Source organism: Marmota marmota, unplaced genomic scaffold (assembly GCF_001458135.2).
Source record: "Marmota marmota marmota unplaced genomic scaffold, marMar, whole genome shotgun sequence".
Taxonomy (NCBI): Eukaryota; Metazoa; Chordata; class Mammalia; order Rodentia; family Sciuridae; genus Marmota; species Marmota marmota.
Window position 1 is genome coordinate 54599844 of NW_026000037.1, and position 17199 is coordinate 54617042.

Here is a 17199-nt window from a genome sequence, read left to right on the forward strand (position 1 = left end):
TCGGTCGCAGGTCTGCCTACCTTGCAGGCGCGGGCGGCGGCTCTGCTCTGCCCTTACTCCAATTGGGGTGACGTGTCTACCACGCCGGTGGGCCACTGGGCCTGTTCCGGGTGCAGGCGGCGGCTCTGCTCTGCCCCTACTCCAATTGTGGTGACGTGTCTACCACGCCAGCAGGCCGCTGGGCCTGTTCTGCCGGTTGGTCGCAAGTCTGCCTACCTTGCGGGCGCGGGTGGTGGCTCTGCTCTGCCCCGACTCCAATTGGGGTGACGTGACTACCACGCCGGCGGGCCGCTGGGCCTCTTTTTCCTTTATTATAGCAAATTTTCTTTACTTTAGAAGCTATGGCATTTATTTATGTATTCATTTATTTATCTGTTGCAGTTCTGGGGATCAAACCCAGGGCCTCACACATGCCAGTCAGGCACTCTACTGTTGAGTTACACCCCAGACTACTTTAAAATCTATGAGACCTAAAGTCCATTCTCATTAAATAATAAATTTGTATTTTCTTCAGTATGCTATTTTAATTACAGTATCAAAATTTGGATCTCAATGTCTGCAATTAATATTGGACTATTCATGACCAATTATTCTATTTGCAAATTCTCCAGTTCAGTACTTCAATATATTTAATATTAGAAAAAAATTTACAACCTTGTGAATATAACTGAAGAGGAACCTTAACTAATTATTTTATTAACCTTTGGGAACTGAATTCAGGTCCCTTAGCTTGTGGAGTCAGAGAAAATAGCTGCAATTTTGTATCACAGAGGTTCATTCAATGGAAGGAGTGTGCACCGTTAAATATTTAAGGACCAGAAGTTAGCACTAATAAGAAGTTGTTCACTGATCCTGATAAAGCCATTGCACTTCTTAAAAAAATGCTTTGCTATTCTTGGTGACCATATACTAATTGTGTTCAGGAAACCCACCACTCCTGAAAATAGCCATATCAGTAGTATTATGCATAGAGATGTATGCCTGTGGCCAGGACTTCTGGTAAAAACATATGGACACAAAAATAGAAACCTAATTTAAATCACCTGCAATCAAACATCCATATTACCACTGACAGCTGTACTTTTTGTCTCTTTTTCCTAAACAAAGTAAATATTTTTATTAATTTAAGTAAAAGAATAAAAAGATACTATCATAAGTTCTCATATTTGGCATAATTGACAAATTATGGGTATTAAATACTAAAAGACTTGGTGGAATCAAGGCACATTTAAGATATTTTATACATACTATTGAGTTGCTTTCTTGAAATTTTGAACTAAATTACAACACCCACAATAGCCTATGAGAACATCAGTTTCTCACAACCATATCAGCAATGCTTATTAGTTTTCTAGCTATACCAGATTAAATAGCATCTCAATATTTTACTTTGTATTTACTTGATTACAGAGAGTTGAATGTTTTCCATGTACTTGTTGACATTTGAATATCTTTTGAAAAGAAATTTTTATGTTATTTGTTGATTTTTCCATTATATTTTTAGAGTTTTTTTTTAAATTTGTGAGCTCTCTTTCTCTATACACACACACACACACACACATCCATTTATACATGTGTCTGTTTATATACACATAACCATTTAATAAATATGTTATCATTTTTCCTTTATATATTTTTCTTTTTATGATTTTGACATTAAGTGGTTGAACCTATCAGTCTTTTCTATTATGGTTTTGCTTTCAAGGTTATGTTTAGGAGAACCTTCCATACCCCAAGTTTTTTTTAAAAAAAAGTGTGCATTTTTTCTAACTGTTTTATTATTTTACTTTTCTTTCAAAAGTATCTCATAGTAGCCAAAATTGAAAGTAATTTCACAAATTTCTTGACACGAAGTTACTTTAAAAACACGTGATTTAAATGGCTCTGACATTATTTGAAGAAACATAAGCAAAATTAAAATGTTAATGTCTAGAAGGCTGATGCCAAAATAAAGTACCACCCACAAAGTCTATAGCATATTTCTTGTTTTCAGAATAGCTACCATTAATTTTTACAAAAGAGAGAATATGAACAACAGACAGTGGCATCTGGACTATACCACATACTATAAACTGATCAACAGGAATTCATTCATTCATTTTCCGCACATTCATAAAATGTATCACACTCCTTAAGTGCCAGTTACTGATAAGCACTGGATTTACGGCAGTGAATGAAACAAAAATCTTTGCTTCTGTGAAGTCATCCTTCTTATAGGAGGACATACAATTAAAACATAGAAAAATAGAATGAGTTAAATGTTGCTAAGTATAGTAGAGAATTGGGAAATTGGTAGTGTATGTGTGTGGAAAAGTAGAAATTTTAGGGTGGCTGGGAAAGTCTTACTATGAAGATGGTATGTGAGCAAAGTCTTGCTGTCCAAAAAGGTCAGGTGAAACACATTAAGGTAAGCAATGAGCTTAGACCGACAATGAGGGGGACTTGTGGATAGTTATGTTTCTTACAGAGCTGTATAGAGCACAGTATCGTCTTAATATGACCCATGTTATCAGAATAATTATAGCTGATGTGATGAGAGTAAGTAGGGAGATCGGAGGCTGTCCCGACCAGCAGGACACATCAACTAGGGCTGCGAACCTAGGTGGGGAGGAATGAAGGGACAAGAGACAGGAGGGATGACAGCAAGACAGGAGTTCTGATCAAGCTGTAAATTTTTATTGTTCACACAGGGGTATTTATATGCTGGGGATAGGGAAGCTCTCTAATCAGCAATTGCTGGATGTGGGTGGTAAAACTGCCAGCTGCAGGATGTCTGATGATCCTGATAACCGCAGGATGTTCCAGGGAGATAGGTAGCTGCAGGATGTCTCCCAGGCAGGATGTCTCCCAGGGGGCTGTTTTTTGTAAATGTCAGGCTATTCTTTGAAGGAAAATTTCCTTCTAGCCCCTGACAGGAGGCAGATCAACCACTAGGTAAGTTATTTCAGTGACCCCAAGGAGAAGTGATTGTGCTTTTACTAGAATGATATCAGAGGAGATATTAAGAGGTGGTCAGATTCCGAATATATGTTGAAGGTAGAGCCAATATGACTTGGCAGTGGTGCGTTATAGGGTTTTAAAGAAAGAGAGAAACTAATGATCATGACAAGATTCTGGCCTAAGATAAAAATGTGCTCCAAGTTCCTGGGATGGCGAAGTCTATGGGAAATATAGGTTTGAAAAGGAAAGATCGAGAACATCCAGTGTAGACATTAATGCAGTAGAATATATGCATCTAGTATTCAGAATAGAGGTCTGAGCTGAAAATATGAATTTGGAGGATTTTAGTATATTTATAGTACTTAAAGCTATGTGGAAATCCCATTGACAGTTACTCCCTGCCCTAACAATGGAATGATTTCCATGCTCAGTCAACTTCTGATACCTAATCTAAAAGGATCTCTCTTATCCATTGCCCTCCATCAGACAAGCATTATGGAAAATACTTCTGGAAACAGCAGCAAGGTGCCGCGTATCTCTATCAGCCCACTTTCTAGTGGTTCAGGTTTGGGATGTGGAAATTTCATTGAGTAGCAATGGAAGATCCAACTGATTCAACAGACTTGGTGATTTTCTGTGATTTCAGTGCTCTCAATTGCTTAAAGATCTTTCAGTCTCTTTTCATTCACTGAATTCTATGGGCTGGTTATCAAAGTCAGAGAATTTGCACAGGCATAACTTTGGAAGGTAGAATAATTTGTATGAATGTCTATTTCATACACACAAAAAATGTCCTTTGTTTTATCAGTCCTTCAGCCTGCATGTTAATAGTCTCCATCTAGGCCTTTGCTTCCACCCTGGTTTCTGACTCTAGGCAAGTTAAACCCTAGGCTAACTGGAGAAGCATGGTTAATCCCTGCAAAAGGCATTAGCAGCATACAGACAGCAAAGGACTAATAACTTCCTTAACTTGTGTACAGAATGCTTCAAAGGAGCAGAACAAGTTGTACACAGCAAAAGGAGCAGAAAAATTAGAAGATGGCCAATGTCATGCCTAATAATATAAATGTAAGGATAACGTTTTCACCCATCAAACAGTTCGTAACTGAAAGAGTGACAGAAATAGGAGTTTAAGGGAGAGCAAAATAGTCACTAAGATACAGATATTGCATATTTTTATTGATAAAGCATAACATTGTCAGGGAATATGAAATATAAAAACATCCATAACACTCTGGTATTTCCTCTTAGGTATTTCAGTACACTAAATGCAAATGTGCTTGTGAAAGAATATTTCTAGCATTATTTGTAATAGAAAAATAGCAAACACATATAGTTAAAGAAAGGAGAGGCTAGGTAAAATATACCGTATTCATGTGATATTATATAGCAGTTAAAAGGAATGAATCCATTCTATATCTATCTATATATCTATCTATCTATATATATATATATATATATATATATATATATATATATCAATGCAACTGGATCCAAAGATATCATTGAGTAAAACAAGTCATGTAAATGCATATATTAAATAATATAATTTATATTAAATGTATGCATTTAATCATATAATACCTAATTTATTTTGTTGAGTATAAAGCTTGTATTTTAAAATAATTTCTTAAGTCTGAAAGTATATTCATAAAATTTATAACCATGGGAGTGGAAACCAGAATGTGGATAATAGTAAAATGATTTCAGCTTTTTGATAAATTTGAATTTGTTTTCTTTTTTTTTATTTATTTCTTACATACATGACAATAGTGGAGTGCATTACATTCATAATCATCCATTCACAGCACAATTTTTTGTAATTTTTTAAAAATGAATTCATGTGTGCCTATGAGATGAAAAATTTATCAAAGGTAAATTAATATAATATAAAAGAAGAAACAGAGAAGAAGCATTTGAAATAGAAATACAATAGCATGAGGTAATGTGAGTGAGGAAGAAGGAGATGGAGGGATGAGCCCAGGGCAGTGCCAAGGTCACAGTCTAGGTGATAGGTATGGTTCACAGCCAGTGAGCTCTGAAGAGAAGCCCCTTTGGTAAGCTTCCTTTGGTAAGGAAGCTTTTAGGAATGGTGGATTTAAAGTATTAGGAAAAAAAAAAAAGCTGAAATTGAGTGAAGATGAAGGCAGAAGGCATCAGAGATATAAATTGGAGAGTTATCAGAAACAAATGGACTTAAACCAGGAGAAGGGATGAACCACCCAGGGATAGAGGTAAAAATATACATAACAAAGCAGAAGCCTAAATATTTACATAGTTTCTGTTTGCTTTGTTTTGACCATATCTATACATTTATTAGAAAAAAAATGAATTCTCATTAGTACTTGGCTCAGAAAAAAAGTCACTTAATTACAGGCTTATAATATAAGAAAGCCCAAAGAGAACGCAGTTGTCAGTGGCCACCCCAGGTGGAGAGAGCTTGGCTGTGGGAGGCTGTGCAGTGCAGACTTCAAGGTCAAGGCTTCCTGCTTCCTGCTTATATGGAGTTCCCCAGGCTGAGACAATTCATCAAGCCTTCTCACACCTTGCTCAGTAAGTCACAGAGGTTGTCTTCTCTGGATATATTGCGTATTTCCACAAATTTCTTTATAATTAGTATCATGAGAAGGTCAACACTAAGAGATTAAAACTGGCCATGAAGTTCTTTGGGAATTATAGGGCAAAAATATACAAAAATAAGACTGCTGTAGACCACCCACCTATACCCTACATTAATTCATTAATATGTCTTGTTATTATAATTCTTCTTGGAATGAAATTAAAGCAAGGATGATAAATCATAGGCTAGTTAAACCCTCAGATTGTCCAAAACTATTTTGAAATATTATACCTTGATTCATGTATGAGAATATGTACACCAAAAATTTATTTAAAATATTCTACATTATTCTGTCTTAAACAGTAAACTGAAAACTGGAGAATCGCTTGATTTCTAAACTCAAAATACCATGAGAACTCTCACAATGGCCAGTATCTTTTTTAATGATGACCTTATCATTGGGACATATGAAGAGTTTAACTTATTCATTTTAAAATATAATTTTCAACATGAATCACACCAAAATGTGACTACCACACAGTTTAGTACTTGTGTGAATTAAAATATAAGCTTATGTATTCTGGTATAATAAAAATGAAAGTTGTCTTTCTGTTTAATCTCACAGACCCATGCCAGAGAGATTAAGAAGGCTGTTTTGTCCCTTTTTCTGCTGGTATATAATGGTTATTCTCATTTATTCTAGAGGGATTTAGGCTTTTCAATTCTCCCGACTTTATCTTCTTACCTTCTAATGCTGCTGTTTAGTAAGAGAAAGGAAACAGTCCTGGGAGCCTTTCTAGAAGAGATAATTGTGCAAGACTCCCTGGTCTCCATCCTCAGCTGGTAATGGTTAATTAGTTTGTGCACTTGCAGTATGGTCTCCTGAGGAGAGAAATTTAATTTCTTCCTCTTAGCTTAGAAGAACATAGTGGGTTTTGTTTATTTGTTGGGTTTTTTGCTTTGTTTTTGTATGTTTTCATCTAATTTATGCTTATGGGCAGCACCTTGAACATCATTTGAGGGGAGGGAAATGGAATGGAAGGACCTCAGTTCAGAGAATGGCAGGTCATATGCCACTCATGCAGGTTAAAACAGAACACACCTGAGGTGTCCAACACCTTATTTAACTGTGCCTGATGATGCTCACATTGGATTCTATCTAGAGTTGCATTTCTACATACTTGTTCATTCAATTAAGAAAACAGTGGCAGTGGGCTCACAGTTTAGAGAACACCACTCTGGGGACATTTTTTAATTGACTCTTTTTAGTTATTCATGACAATAGATTCATTTTGATAAAATTCTAATTAAGACCCCATTCTCTCTCTCACTCTGCACAAAAATTGACTCAAAGAGGATAAGAGACCGAGGCATTAGACCATAAACCCTGCACCTACTAGAAGAACATCAGTTCAGGGGAGGGGAATGGAATGGAAGTGTAGGCCCCACACTCTAACATGTCGACTCAGGAACTGACTTTCTTAATAGGACTCTTTAAGGTGCGAGATGTAAAATCAATAATAAATGGGAAGACATCGAACTAGAAATATTCCTCACAGAAGACAATCAAGAGCATGAAGAGAGAGCCTACAGAATGGGAGAGAAATCTTTGCCACCTGTACCTCAAATAAAGCATTAGTTTCAAGGATATACAAAGAATTCAAGAAATTTAACACCAAAAAGCAAATAGCCCAATCAGTACATGGGCAAAGGAACTAAACGGACCTCTCTCAAAAGGAGAAATATGAATGGTTAACAAATACATGAAAAAATGTTCAACATCTCTGGCAATTAGAGAATGCAAATCAAAACTACATTGAGGTTTCACCTCTCTCTAGTCAGAATGGCAACTATCAAAAATACAAGCAACAATACATGTTTGCGAGTCATTTTTTTATCTAAGTTCCAAACATGGCTCTGCTGCTTACTCATAACACAAATTTTGAATATGTATTTAAACTCCTAGCCTCCTTGCTCTCATCTGCAAAACAAAAATAATATTAATGCAGACCAAATGATAGTTGAATGAGCAATAAAGTGTATGTACCGGTATAGTATATGAAATGTAGTAAATTTTCAATGATATCTTTATTGTTATTATTCTGGAGATCCACATAATTTCTCAGCTCCTTAGTTTTGCCTCTGTAATATAAAAATAAAAAATATTACATAAAACCTTAAATGTACTACTTAAATAATAAAATGTGTTAAGATGACCACATTGGTACAGCTGAATAATTTTTTTAAAAAGGCAAAAATCTTAACATGTTTACTAAAAGGTTTTCTTAGGGGAGGTCTCAATGTAATTATATAATTAAATAAGAATGGCATAAATAACAAATAGTGTATGAATTAAGTGATATGAATACAAATATTTCACAAGCTACAAAGGGTTATAAAAATGTCAAATTTGCCCTGGAATACCCTTTAAAGTTCATACAATTCTCTATGTTAAGGATGTGAACAGTGAGAAAGAACTTGTGACTTATCCAACGGTATATACAATTAGTGAACAACAGAGCAAAACCCTGGATGCAGGGACCACTGTTCCAATGTACCTTTCACTATGTTTGCTAATGTGTATTCATTGTCATGTTTTAATGGGCCATTTCAAAACCTTCTCGTTCTCTAATACCACATTGCCATATCTATCATTCAAGGGCAGAATGTGTAAAATTAATATGAAGTGGTACTGCTATGGACTTTTCAGAGAGTCTGGGGATGTCTAAGAGAAACAACGGAGCTGTGGGATTTCCATATCTTATTGCATCACTTGTCCTTGATGATCTAGCTGCACTTTACAGATCTACCACCATAGCTTGCCTGGCCTGACGTATGCACTAGAACAAAGTATTGTTGAAGCAAAAGTCCTATATTTTATACTTTTGTTCAAGAAAAAAAAAAGTAATTCCCAATTTAGGGAGCCATTATATGATATTTGTTTGAGGTCATTCTTTCTGCTCCTGGGACAAAACATGTTAAATGAAACTCCAGTATTATCATCTATGAATATAATCAACAGTTTGGACAAAATAACATCCCCAAGTTATTTTCAGAAATTTATATATTATTGGATTTCTTGGTATTTATATGAAAAAGTATGTAATGGTGAGAGGTAGGATGCCAGTTAAATCATAGGTCTGCTTCCTGAGAGCTGCTTACACACACTAACAAAATGGAAATTCACTCTGACCCTGATCTGAAGAAAAGCCTTGGTATTTAGTTAATCTGTATATCTCTGGAACTGATTGATTGATTGTTGTTGTTGCTGTTTGGAGGATTGAACCCAGTGCCTCCTACATACTAAACAAGTGCTGTACCACTGAGCTATACCCTCAGCCCTGTTGCTGGAATTTATATGCATATGTTGAACTAAACAATCCTGACAGATGAAAGCTTATTTCATTATTGAAATGAATAGAAATTGATAGCCAGATCAGTTAGATAATGTAAATCACCTGTATGGTCAAACCAAAAATTCTGATTTCTTTGTCTACCACATATAAGTATGTGTGTGTGTGTGTGTGTGTGTGTATTAAATACATGTACGCTTTATATACATAGTGTATCTAATACTACATATTATATTTGTATCTAATACTACATATTATAGAATGTATTTGTTTTATTATCCCAAAGTATTATCTAGATAAAACTATTAATTTATCAAAATCAGGGAGACATGGCTATTGTAAATGGAAAATTCATTGTGAATAAACTTCAATGTTGCTGTTATGTGGAATTTAGGTATTGTGACTATAAAGAAGTACTCAAAATAGAAAGAGAATATTCTTCCAAAAAATCCTCAAAAATAATGTTTAGAAAATATCACATATCATAGACTCAAACATAAACATGTGTAACTAACAGCCTACTCCAAAAACTAGAGTAAGTTGGGTTTCTCTAACATGTTCTGAGGTTATGTGTGCAATGTCTTATTGAAAAAGGTTTTCTTTATCAGATCCAGGCATTTGTCACATATATAACAGATCTCTTTGTAATAGTCCCTGAAATGGTTCAATTGTTCCACTCTTATTGGCTAAAATCATAAAATTTAAGACTCTTAGCAGATAAACTCAATTATAAAGGGTCTTAATTAAAATGTATTAGAAAAAGATGCATTCTATTTTCTCTATTTATCTTTTAGACTATCAAGTGCCATGTCACAGAATTATAGACTTCCAGAGTTTAAAAGCAATGTTGCATAGGTAGAAGTCATCTTGCCTCACATCTTTTTCCTATAAGTGAGAAGACTGAGGCCCTGAAGTGCTGACTTGCTCAAAGTGAGCCACCAACAAATAGAATCGGTGCCCCTCAGTTCTGAGTCCTAACTATTACACCAGCCACCTCTGTCTCATTTGCTGTCAGTACTGGCTGTTAGCTGAAAAATACACAGTTATCATTGATTCAGAAATCCCTATAACTAATAACATTTTATGATGAACAGGATTTCATTCTTTTTCATTATGTTTTGTGTGACTTTTCGAGTGTATAGTTTATCATAATAAAACATAAAATAATCAAAGAAGTGACAAATAATGAGATTTCACTTTATGAAGAAAACAAATCCAAAAACCAAGGGATCACATTTCTTTTTGTGGCTTCCAATGACATTATCAAGATCTCTATCTGTACATCACATTTAAGAGCCCATTATTAGCTTTGTCATAGACTAGACTTCACATTGCATAGGTGACAAATGACAGGAAATTTGTCATGATTCTTGTGTTGTAGAAAGCTGTGATTTTGTGGGTATTCTTCCTAAATGTCATAAAGTTTACCCAAATGCAATATTTTTGTAATGTGTCACCAAATGGTGTCAGTTTATATCAGTTGGTGGTAGAACATACCATTTTACATAGTAATCCTAACTTACATATCCCTAACATATATTCCTAATTTTAGATAAGCATAAACTAAATTCAAGGCATTTATCACATCATATACTGCTTTTGCTAAAATCCTACAATAGAATTGAAGAATTCTATTGCAGTAACAACTGGACATTTGTTTATCTCATCATTACCTGCATATTTCTGTGGGAAAGTTATTTGTACCTGGGTATTAAACATTTGGTTTTTTATCATTAATTATACATATGGGAAAAGATATGAGTATGTGAAATGGGACGTTTATCTCATGCTTTTTTATCTCTATTGTACAAATGTGCCTACCATATGTAGCTTGCCTTTGTAAGCAATTGCCATTATACATTATTATCAATCTACTCTTTTATTACTGGATGCATTATTTATTTCTTATTTCTGTTTTGATTGGAGAGAGGCAATTCAGAATAATAAATTACTGAAAGGAGGAAACTGTAACAAGTAAAATAAAGATTAAAATGGACTTCAAGAGCAAAGTAGGAAAAAATTCAGCAAAAACCCTAAGAAACAACCACAATGAAAACATGCCAGAATCGGGCCTTACCCTTCTTTTGTAACTCTAAGGCTGCTCCGTTACTCAAAGAAGCCAGTAGCCCAGGATAGTATTAAAGTTTCTTAGCTTTTGTAGCCTTTTCCAATGTTTAGCCATCATTTTTTTGTAATAATTTTATTAAAATATAACTCCTATACCATAGAATTCACCAACTCAATGATGCAATCCAGTGATTTATAACCTATTCTCAGAGTTGTGCAACCATTACCACAATCCATTTTTTATAGTTCTCATGACTTTAAAAAGAAACCTGTAGCTGGGTTCATGGCACACACCTGTAATCCCAGCTGCTGGGGAAGCTGAGTCAGGAGGATCTCAAGTTCAAAGCCAGCCTCAGCAAAAAGTGAGGCACTAAGCAATTCAGTTTGACCCTGTATCTAAATAAAATACAAAATAGGGCTGTGGATGTGACTCAGTGGTCAAGTGCCCCTGAATTCAATCCCCAGTACCCCCCAAAAAGTAAAAGAACCCTGTACCACTTCACTATCACTCCTCAATCCCCCCTCCTCCTGTTCTCCAGATCTAAACAACAACTGATCTAATTTTCTGTCTATAGATTTATTTATGCTGGATATTTCATATAATGGAATCATATAATGTATAGTTTTTTTGTGTTGTCTCTTCCACCAAGCATAATGTTTTCAAGGTCCATCCAGGTTGTAGAATGTGTCAGTATTTCATACCTTTTTATGGCTGAAAAAATCCATCATATGCATATACCATATTTTGTTTACTCGTTAGTTGAGGAATGTTGGGTTGTTTCCACCTTTTATTTATTATGAATAATGATGCTGTGAACACATTAACAAATGGATTTGTGAATATTTTTTCATTTCTCTGGAGTATGCACCAAGAAGTGGAATTATTGAATTGATTAGTCTCTTTTAAATTTTAAAATACCATTATTTTTAAACCTAACTAGATCCTCTTACTGTCAGATTCCCTTGTCTTAACCTCTGTGAGGAACAAGTAGATCCTCCTTTATAGCTATCTCTCAGGTTGTATAGAAAATAAAATTATTGCTTCCTTAATTCAGATTTAACAATTTCAATTCTCTAAATATTTTAGATTTTAAAAATCTATTGCTCTAGTCACATTCGTTATAGGCTGAAATTACTCCAATATCTCCATTACTTGTTTTTATAGTTCTGATGAACCAACTTTCACTGTGGAAATCATAGTGTCCACTTACTATGTGCAGGGACTATGCCGAGTATCCCATCTACATTTCTCTAATCCCTAAAACATCCATATGGGATAAATAGTATTAAATATTCTAGTATTAAACAGAAGGGATCTGATGCTCAAAGAAAGTAAGTGGCTTAACCACAGCCTCAGGTTATGGTAGAGGCCCATTAGAAACCAAAGTTCTGCCAGCATAATTCTCACAACCTGTTCTATATTGAGAAGTACTTGACCAATAAATTGTTTCTATAGAAATGCTTCAGTCTTCACTTTAACACAGACACATCCAACAGTAAGCATGCAAATCTTAAAGGTGACTTTCCACTATCTTCCAACATTTGAATAATTAGCTTCTTACATTAAATAACATAGACAAGCATCTTTCAAAGTTCTTTTTATTAGAAGTTGAAATATTATATACCAAAACCTAAATCATTACTTACAACCCAAATTTTCAATCACAGATGCATATTCCATGCAGATTCCAGGATCCAAGGGTCTCCAACCATAATTTTTAAAACATTAGCATAAAGAAAGTATCTGTAGTTAGAGCATATTTTTTTTTAATACCAGACTGATCTGAAAGTTATCCACTACAAAAATTCCTTCCCATTGCCTGAAGAGCATGAAGCAGCTAAGTAAAAGTTAGGGGGCAGCTTAGAGAAACAACAGTGTTCAAAGAGCTGCAAGTAGCATTTTTCAGTTCTAAATGAGCTCCCAGCAAAGAGAGCACATCAAGCCAGGCATGGTTGTAATCCTATTGGCTGGGAAGGCTGAGGCAGGAGGATCACAAGTTCAAAGTCAGCCTCAGCAACAATGAGGCGCTAAGCAACTCAGTGAGACTCTGTCTCTAAATAAAATACAAAATAAGGCTGGGGATGTGGCTCGGTGGTCGAATGCCCCTGAATTCAATCCCCTGTACCGAGAGAGAGAGAGAGAGAGAGAGAGAGAGAGAGAGAGAGAGAATGTGTGTAGCAAGAGACAGAACTCAGTGTCACACAAATGGCGAGTTCAAGGGGACTCAACTGCTCATTATGGTCAACATGTAGGACATGTTGAAGGAAATTAAAACCACTGTATAAATATGGCTAAGACTCTGTTTTCAATCAACTGCAGACTTGGAAACAAAAACTGGCAGGGTTGTCTACAACTGGTATTAAAGGCTTTGATATAAGGAAATGGTCTTCTAACAATAAATCAATGTAGAAACACAACAAGCAGAAAGGAGATCAATAATAAAGAAAAAAGGCCTAATAATACTAATACTGGTCTTGGTGAAAAATAATTCTATTAACCACAGGTGTTTAAAGGTTTTTCATTAGCAATCATTTATTATCTTAATCTTTCTGTTGCCTTTACAGAATCCCTAATTTTAAAAAAAGTGTTAAAGAGGTGAATATTTATATGGGGTGTTCCCAAATGACAGTTTTCACAAAGAAGGCAGATGAGATAAACAGCACTCCTGTCTATTTATTCTGCAGAATTTGTTCTTGTTTGGCTATGTACTCTATCCACATAAGTAAGGCCATCACATGACACAATAATTGACATGATCAAGTAAAATGGCACAGTTATCAAATTTCCTGTCTGGAGAGCTTCCATGGCTCTCTCCCTGCAATAAACAGGGATGTCACTCAAGTGTGATTTTCTATGCATATGCCATTTATACTTTAATAATGAAATGTTTAACAAAGCATATGTTCTATTAAGATAACCCATGCTAGTTCTTCATCAGTATCAGATGTGATCTTTGATGTGACTTTTAAACTTGTCCCACATCTCAAAATTGAATAGAGCTATGGAATGATGCAGCTCCCTTCCCCAGGAAGGACCTCAGTCTCAAAGTCAGAAGAAATAAATGTTACCTCTTTCCTATTAGGTATTTCTTAGATTATCTCCTAATGAAGTTGTTATGAGGACCAAATACAATAAAGGATGTGGAAATTCTTTGTAAGCTGAACATTGCTATAGTAATGTAAAAATGAAGGGAACTTCATTGGGCTTCTTTGTTTGTACCTGTGACTCTTACAAGCTGGTCATTATGTATATATAGCTACCCAGGATAATGACAAGTTGCTAAAACTGTAAGCTTTGCTTTCTTGTTCAAGTCTAGCTACCTCTGTGATCTTTACCTCTTTGATTTTTCTGGCTTTTATTTCTAGTTCCCTTTCAAAAAGTTTGCATCATCTTCACTGGGAGATTTTACTATTGCAAATTGTAAGAGACTGCCGCCATATAAATGCACATAGCCAAGACATGTATCCAAGGAGTAACCATGTAAAAGAGTTTTTCAAACTGATATCTTTAAAATAAAGTTGTTGTTGTTGTTGTTGTTGTTTTCAAATTCATATAGAACAAGAACTACTGCAATTTGTAATAGCTTAAAATCGCCATGCTTCTTTATTTCAATTAAAGCAGAGCAAGAAAATCTCTATAGGAAAATTGCCAGAGAAGAAATAATTAAAGAATACTTTCTCTTGTATGCAGAAACCAAAATAAGGCTGGGGGAGCTGGGGTGGGAGAGCAGAAGCATAAAAAATGGAAAGAGTTTGTGGGGGAGGCAGGGGAGTGGGAGAGGAGAGAAAAAGTGGAATGAAATTGATGAAACTATGTAATGGACATATATGAATATACCACAGTGGATTTAATCTTTATTTATATCTATAAGCACTAAGTTTAAAAAAAAAAAACTATGAATAAATAGAAGGAAGACCATAGAGTGGAGAAAAGGGAACAAGGGAGGAAGGAGGCAAGGGACTGAGGAAGTACTGGGAACTGAAGTGGAACAAATTATATTCCATGCTTTTATGATTATGTCAAAATGAAACCCAATATTATGTGTAACTGTGATGGACTGATTAAAAAAAAAAAGAATTGCTATGTCTAAGAGGGAATTTCTTGAACTGAACATAATTTCAAACTAAAAATCTTAAATCATTATAATCCATAGTGATAATTTTCTTTAGATTGCAAATGCAGTCAGTACTCTGTTTTAAAATTGACTGTGGCCACTTTGGGTAAAAGGTAGCTCCCAAAGCAGAGAAACTAAAGTATCAGCACTGGCATGCCACAAGAATTGCTCAACTGCCCTGAGTTGTTGCATTGGATTACAAACCCCATTAAAAATGGCAAGAATTTGCTCCCCCAGAAGAAGGAACTTTCAAAGGATTCAGAGGTTTGGCTAAAGATTAAAAACAAAGGGTATGATTAGTTACTGAATATTCAGTTGTATATTTTGTTACTATCACCCCTGTTAAGAAATTTACATTGTGTCACACAACCATTTTGTTTTGGAGATTATTGCAATTTATTCACTTGTGTCTTATGGAAAAATGTGTACACATTGCACCCGAAATTAAAATAACATGGCAGAAGCTGGGGCTGTAGCTCAGTGGCAGAACTCTTGCCTAGCATGTGTGAGGCACTGGGTTTAATCCTTAGCACCACATAAAAAACTAAACAAAGAAAGGCATGCTGTCCATCAACAACTATAAAAAAAGAAAAAAAAATTTAAAAAATAAATAAAATAACATGGTAGTAGGTAGGCCTAGTGTCACTCTCGGCAGAGCAGGAACAATCCAGGGTAGAGAAAGAAAGGCAAAGACTAGAAGCTGAAAAGAGTGTCTATTAGATGTTATAGATTTAGGGAGGTAACTAGTCAAGGCCAAGGTGTGGGAGGGAAGAGCATAGGGAGTTTAAAATGTATTAATAGGAAGATACAGGAAGTCTATGAAGGTAGGAAATGGGGACAGATAGGTGTCGGTTTTGTGATGTTAATAAATATCCATAGGGATAGGAATCTGCAAAACCCAATATAAATCTGGGAGGGTAGAAGGCAAGAGGAGTGAGTGAGCCTTTGAGAGCTATATCCTTTATAGAGGTTGTAGTATCCTATTTTAGGGCAAATTTATTTTCCATCCTGCTGTTTAGGGTCATGTAAGAACTCACTGGTACATGTGAGATAATGAGTAGATGGATGCTCACTACAGTAGTGCTTACAAAGGAAAGCTCCAGTCCTGCTAGAGGTCTTGCCTTTCAGTTTTTCTTCTATTTTGGCAAAGCATCTACTTTTTTCCCCAATGTCTTAGCATTGAGTGGCAGGAGAGGACATATAAACACTAAAGTCTATCAGTAGAACAAAGAAAAAAATGCACGGACATATGCTATTTCTCCTCATCTCCAGGGAAAACAGTGACAATTGCTTCATTTATTGAGTGCTGCTTTAGTTATCTCTTACTGTTGTAACAATCTGCCCTAAACTTAGTGGCTTCAGAAAACAAAACTATTATTATCTCTTATGTGTCTGTGGGTTGCCTAGGTGCCCCTGGGTGGTTCTTTATCATGTGTTGTTGGTCAGGACTGCATTTCTCTGGAGCTTTGACTGTTTTTGTATGACCAGGATAGCTCACCGCCTTGATCAGGGGTTGGTACTGTTAGCTGAGCATTTGGAGGAGGTTCCCAACCAAGTCCCTTGTGTCTCCTCCAGATTTCTCATGACCTGGTGACCAGGTTCGAATAAGGAGCCCTCTCAGCACCAGGGTGAAAGCTACAGATTTCTTATGGCCTGGTGACTTTGGAAGTTACACGGTGATATTTCTGCCATGTGTTTCTGGTTAAGACAAGTCTCAGGAGAGGTCCGTGTTCGACGGGGTAGAAGAAGACTCTTGTTAGATGGAAGGAGTAGCAAAAAGTATGCTCAGTTTGTCAATAAAAAACTTAATGCTCAGTGATACTAAATTATGGAGTTAAAAATTGAATCAGATGGGATTCCTATTCAACTCCATAGCCCAAATAAGCCATAAAGAAAGAATTTAGGGATGGCAATGGCATATACATTTATTAGGTAAGTTGTATGGCTCTGTTAGTGATCCCAGACTGTGAGATGGTTCCCTCCCTCATTCCTCATCATAAGATCGCAAAGTTATATTTTAAGCTCATAAGGCTAAGTTGATTAAATTGTCTAAAATTTTCAGTGGCATGATTTTCTGCACTAGCTTTCTTTGCCCCTTCTGTTTCTTCCAAATAAATGGGTGTGTTGAGTTCCTGCCATTCATGGAATTACAAAGAGAGGTTAG

General features: G+C 35.6%; 1 protein-coding gene across 8 annotated transcripts in view; it reads left to right on the forward strand.

The window, feature by feature from the left end:
• The window catches only part of B3galt1 (beta-1,3-galactosyltransferase 1), a 558180-nt gene that overhangs the window by 295313 nt on the left and 245668 nt on the right, over window positions 1-17199 (forward strand). The window contains exons 3-4 of one of the 8 annotated variants that reach the window (XR_007350976.1): window positions 6126-6173; window positions 6989-7186. The exons of 6 other annotated variants lie outside the window; for them this stretch is intronic. The gene's annotated coding sequence lies outside the window, so the exon portion shown is untranslated. Of the gene's footprint in view, window positions 1-6125; window positions 6174-6988; window positions 7187-17199 lie in introns of those variants that run through there. One more of the 8 variants, XM_048812420.1, reaches the window with a different exon arrangement.